The sequence below is a fragment of the Agelaius phoeniceus genome, chromosome 4 (genome assembly GCF_051311805.1).
Source record: "Agelaius phoeniceus isolate bAgePho1 chromosome 4, bAgePho1.hap1, whole genome shotgun sequence".
Taxonomy (NCBI): Eukaryota; Metazoa; Chordata; class Aves; order Passeriformes; family Icteridae; genus Agelaius; species Agelaius phoeniceus.
Window position 1 is genome coordinate 39316941 of NC_135268.1, and position 6000 is coordinate 39322940.

The window sequence follows — 6000 nt, forward strand, 5'->3', positions numbered from 1 at the left end:
TTTCTGAAGCTACACTTTTGTAGTGAATATGTTTAAGACAATTTTCAGTGCATTTATTACCTGTTACGTGTTTCATACAGAAAACAAAAAAAAATTTTTTGTAAATTTTTGGGCAGTGGAGCAGGAGTAGCTGTCCTTTGAAGTGGGGTGGTATTTCTATACAGATAACCGCAGTGACCCCGTTCTTTAAGGTAAATGTCTGTGTTCTGAGCATCTGCCCCTGCTAAGTGGGAACAGCTGCTTCCCAAGGAGACAAGATACAAGTCAGTTGCTAGTGCTGCAGCAGCAGGAATCTCAAAGCAGCCATGGTTAAAACAACAGAAAGCATGAGCATGAAATGAGAAGTGCTGCCTCTGCAGTTCCCACTGTATTAGAAACAACCAACCATTTTTATCCTCTCCCCATCAACTTTAGCCACCTCAAGTAAAAAGGGCCAGAATAAGTGCTGTAAGAAAATATTGTATTCTGTATATATGAGAAATAAAGGAGTGCTACATTTATCAGGGACCTTTTGGTTTTATACCTGTTGCAGAATGTTGTGGGGTTTTCCCTTATGTGCAAGCACTGGGAAAGTATTTTTGATCCAATTTAAAAGGGAAAGACAAAGATATCAGCTATAAATAAGAATCAATAGTGTTCATAAACCACTTTGAAAGTGACACAGGTTCAAAGTGTCAGATAAGAGGATGACTTAGTGTAAAAGTATTGGAAGAAAATCTCACATACTTTTTCTACCTTTATTGGCCCAACTCAAGGGTTGGGGCTAAGTAATTTTGAAGAGCTTGCTGATCCAACAGTTTTCTGTGAATGAATGGCAAGTAACTGCTCCTTCATTCAGGCAGAGAGAATCAGTGAGTCTGGACTTAGTCAGATGGACAATCAGTCTCATCACTACACTTAGCAGCCTGAGCTGGTCAGCATCACTTTCTTGCCAGAGGCAAGACTCTTCTCATTTGGACCTCATTTGTTCTGTTCTGAATTGCAAGAAGTTCAATGAAATGGTCACCTTCAGTGGGTAAGTCTGAAGCATAAAAACAGCTCAGGGCATCAAAACTTGCTGCTGTGCACAAAATAGCTTCTGGAGAGTAGCAACATTTCAGAGATTGTTTGGTATAATACACTACAGACAGGTAAAGTTAACTCTGTCAACCAATTCTTTGTGCAAACTACGATGAGGCTCTCTGGAACTGTCCTCATTTGGATTTTTAGCTGCCATGAGAGCAGCCAGAGGCAGCGCAGTGCAATCTCCCCAGGTCTGGGGTGCACACCACAGGCCTTGTAAAGCTGAAGGAAAGGACCCTGCCAAGGCTGTTGTCAGTCTGGGGTTTGACTGTGTCCCTCTAGAGCATTTATTACCTTAGCAAGATGGTGCTGGAGCATCTTGTGCCTGTTCCAGGAGATTTGCAGTGTCACAGTGAGCTGAGGATGTGACACCCTGGTTTATCTGACCCTCTGCTTGAGAGAAGGCTGTAACCCAACAGCACATGTATGTTTCTCATCTTCAGCACAAGCCCATTCATTTTTGGCTTAGGCCTAGCTTAATTTAATTGGTTCTTAGATTTATTGTTTTGAAAGCACCTGGTATTGATAAGGTGATGGCATGTAAGATGTGCACTAGGAGAAGGTTCAATTTTAAATGTAAAACCAGTAAAATTATTAATATAATTATTCAGAGCACTAACAGCAAGCCAATAGTCCTGTGTGATCTCTTTTTGAAAGAGAAAATATTTCCACTTCCTACTGATATAAAGGTCTTTTCCCTTAACAATATTGAAAAATACCAGCAAGACTGATGAAGAGCTAATTATGGAAAAGCAAACACACAGTGCGAATTATTCTAAAAACAATCAAATAATAAAATTTCTATTATTTCTATTAATAGTTCTATTAAACTACATCAATGATTTGAATAATCTTTTATTAACCCTAAGCTAATACACTGAGTGAAATTTCGTTAGGGAAAAGTGATTGAGAATAGTTTATCAGCAGAAAATACCTTTACAATGTGTCACTAGATGGCAATGTAACACATGGCAGAGGGGGACTTTGTTAAACTATATGAGAAAGTTCTTAGCTTCGAGAGAAAACAGGTTTTTGAGGCGGTTTTCATGGATAAAAGTGCAGCAAATGAGAAGCTAGATAATAATATCATAAGACTCTTTCCTAAAAACCATATATTTATAATCTTGACAGGAGAGAAATGTTAATATTTGTGGTTGTGTTTGAAGGCCTTGATAGTTATGCTGAAACAGAAATTGCAGTAGGTGTCTGTTTAGTCAGAGTTTGTGTCATAGTGCCCCTTCATGAAAGGGCAGCTGGAAAGTTCTTGGCCTCTGCTGTCCTCCTTTGTAGCTAAGTAAAATGAGGTCTAGGCTACAACTTGTTAAAGCTTTCATGCCTTTAGTAAAACTAGACTATTCCCCTTTTTTTCATGGGTTTTTTCCTGTTTGTTTGGTGGAGGGTTGTTTGGTTTTTACCTTTTGGTCCCAATACTAGAAGAAACCAAATAACTGGGGGAGCTTGCTGCAGGAAAGCAGCACTTGGCAGAACCTGATGTGGCAGTACCACACTCATGTCATCCCCAGAAATTCCACTGCTGTCAAAGGGAGTTCCAAGGGCGTAACACATGAAGGGCACACAGCACAAAACTTGCATGCAATGACTTATAGAAGGAAAATGAAGCTTTTCAGTCCCCTTCACTTATCCAAGTGTGCCTGGCTATTGCACAACAGATGGGGTCAAGTGACCTCTTAATGTACGTACAGACTAGTGCTCATTAATCTCGAAAGGAGGTAAGATTTCATGGTATGTAAAGACTTTTTATTTTTTTCCCTTGTGCTGATATACAGAGATGCTATGGGGAAATGAAGCTTTGATGATGCATTGCCTTTACACAAATGGGATATTATTTTAAGATTAAAATCACATCCCCCTTCCTTTTTACGGTAATGGATCATAAAACAAAGTTGCACAAGATGGATGCTTATTTTTTTCTCTTAAGGAGTTTCATGGCTCCAAAGTTGAAATAAGTTCATATTAAATGAGTTCATATTAAGTTCTTCATTTCTACAACAGCCCTAAAATCAGCAACTAGAATTAACTGTTGACTTTTTTTTGTCAGGACATTTGAGAATCTATCACAATAGTTTTCTGTCTTTCTTACCAATGGGTACATTTCCATTACTGTTGTTCATTCATGAGAACAAGGGAAGTGGTGCAGGATGAGCTGGTGAGAAAATTTAAAGGAAACAATAGTAATGACTCACAACTGAAGTCTGTGCTTTAGAAATTCCCACCTTTCATAGAAGGTCTGCTAAAGAAAACCCAAAGTAATGTTCTGGCCAAGTCAAAATTATATTGGAGAAACACTATGGCATGCAAAGTATTGTTTTCAGAGAGACAGCCCAATCTGCTTCCACTTTTGATCTGGACTTTTTTTGGTTTAATGGCATGCTAAAAACTGCTTGCCCAATCCATTGTCTTCAGAGACTGCCCTTTCTTTGAAGACTTAGAGGAGTTGAATTCTGCCAAGAGCTGACTTCTTTATCTGGCATTCTCCCTTCTTTGGGGCTGTCTTATTGAAGTGTTTAGCAAAATATGTTTAATACTTTAAAAGGCTTTAATACTACAAAATACTCCTAAAGTTTAATACTACAAAGTCTTAGGTCTTTCAAATGCTAAATTCAGTGTAACAGTATGCGAACACTGGCAGTAAAACAGCAACACAGTAACAAAAAGAGGACTGTGGATAGCAGTGTGATAAACTACAGAGGTTTGATGAATTTTATTGCTTAATTCAAATGTGCTTTGCATGTTTTCCACAAAGGAGTGATGTTTTCAAACTTCCCTTTCCCTGAGTTCTTCAGTAAAAGTTTTTCTCCTGGCAAGTTTGCATTCCCCACTGGAGTTTCCTCAATGCTCTTGTGATTATACTTGGGATCAAATGAAGTCACATCCATACATGTGTGATTTTACCATGTGAGAAGCACGAATAGTGGTTCTGATGTGGTGGAACATTGAGCAAAACTGTGTCTTGGGGAAATTGAGTTCAGTAAAGTAAGATTTTTATCTACTGCTGGTATGTGTCTCTGCATATGGCTTCTGTTACATGACTGCTGAAAAGAGTTATTTTCTCGTGAATGCTCATAGCTGTCATGTTAAAGGAGTCTTGTTTATCTGGGAGCTGAAGTTAAAGTTACAGAAGTTGTATTTTTAGTGCTGATTTGATGTGTATATAGCACAGAGAACACTAATAGGCTAAAGTTGTCTGTTAATCCACTAAACAGAAAACATACTGTGCCATATACGCTCATTTTCATGTTAATTTATCAGTGCTCCTTAACTGTGTCTGGCAAACCCTTTAAACTGTCATCTGGAAGAGTTGTTTCTGAATGTGTATGTGTTCTTTTTATTTTTACAGTAATATATATATTAAGTCTTTTTTTATGAGTATATTAGTGTTACTAATTTACCAGAAATCTTAGTGGTTGTCTACTGAAAATCTTTTCAAGACCTTGGAATGTGTTAGGGTGGGCAATGTAATAAAAGCACAAACAAAAACCATGGATAGATAAAGTGAAATATGAAATGCAATTTACTCAAATTCACAGATCAATATTGCCTAAATATAAAGACATATGATAATATATTAAGTCCCTAAAATGAACTACTCTTTGAAAGAGTAGCTATATGGCTGACTTCTGTGAATGTTTCAATTCTCTATATCAGTATGCTTTTCAGTTTTTTAGGCTTTGTTTTAATCATTCTGCTATGCCTCTTTCTTTACAACTTCTTTTTCCTGCCTGCCCTGATAGCTAGTCCTACATGCCAAACTCTCTGATCAAACACTAAACTTAATTCAGTGCATCAGTGCTTTGAAAAGGTGGTACAACAACCTCCAAAGAGGGACATTAATATCTTCCTATCTTTCCCTCTTTTTCATTTGAAATTTTCATTATGAGAGAGACATGGAATTTGGAAAGTATAACTAATTTTTCTTGATTCTACATTACACAAATGAGGGAAGAATGGAGAGAAGTTGAATTTTATTCTTTTTTCACTGGGAGGAAGAAAGTTTGCTTTTCTTTCTTAAGTGAACTGCCCTCAAGTGTGGCCTATTGTTTATTTTTAAAGATTATGCATTTCCATTGCTATGTGCCACGTGATATCATCTAGCTATCCCTATCAAACAGCCTTTTTTGTCAAGAATTTTTGTTGGGTCATATTTTACTGATAAATTATTTAAGTAATTGAATTATGTTTACTTTCTGCTGAACCATAACTTACTGCTGAGAGTTGGTCTTTCTCAAAAATAAAGTTGCTCTTTTCCAAAAGCATGACTTTTACACTAATATCTTTTGTGCTGCTCTTCCTTAACCAAACCTTTCTGGCTTAGCAGTACTAGGTTTTCAGTTCCCCCATAGTAGTCCAGGGTGTCAGTCCAGCCTGCTGCTACAGCAGCTTGCTTAGCAGCTCCTCTGTGCTCCTCACCATGCCTGTCTTTTCAGAAAGATTGATCAGTAGTTGATCTGCAGCCTGTGTTGGGCCTCTGGAACATGTGGGTGTAATTAAGTAGCATGAAAGGTGCTCTAAGGCAATGTACTGCTGTAGTATAAATAATTTGGGATGGAAATTCATTATAGAGCTGGATGTTAAGCTGCTAATGAAACTACCTATTGCCTGTATCAGGCAGTACTGGGAAGATGCTTGTGTTTCAAAACCTGACCTCTGCAGTGACAATTCCTTTTGAGTCTTCCTTCTACTCTACCAGCAGATTACTTTATGTGATGTGCTTGTCCTGCTGCTTCTTCTGGATACAGCTCAGGGATCTCTATGCTGTATAATAGAGATTGCTGTACAATATATACATTTCATTTTGTTCCCATGTGAGGTTTTTCTGTGAAACTGAGCTAAATATGCAGCTGCAAAAAGTAAAAGGCTAATCTGTAATCTAAACCAAAAAGTAAAGTGGGACAGAAACTCTTTGAAGGGAATATGTAA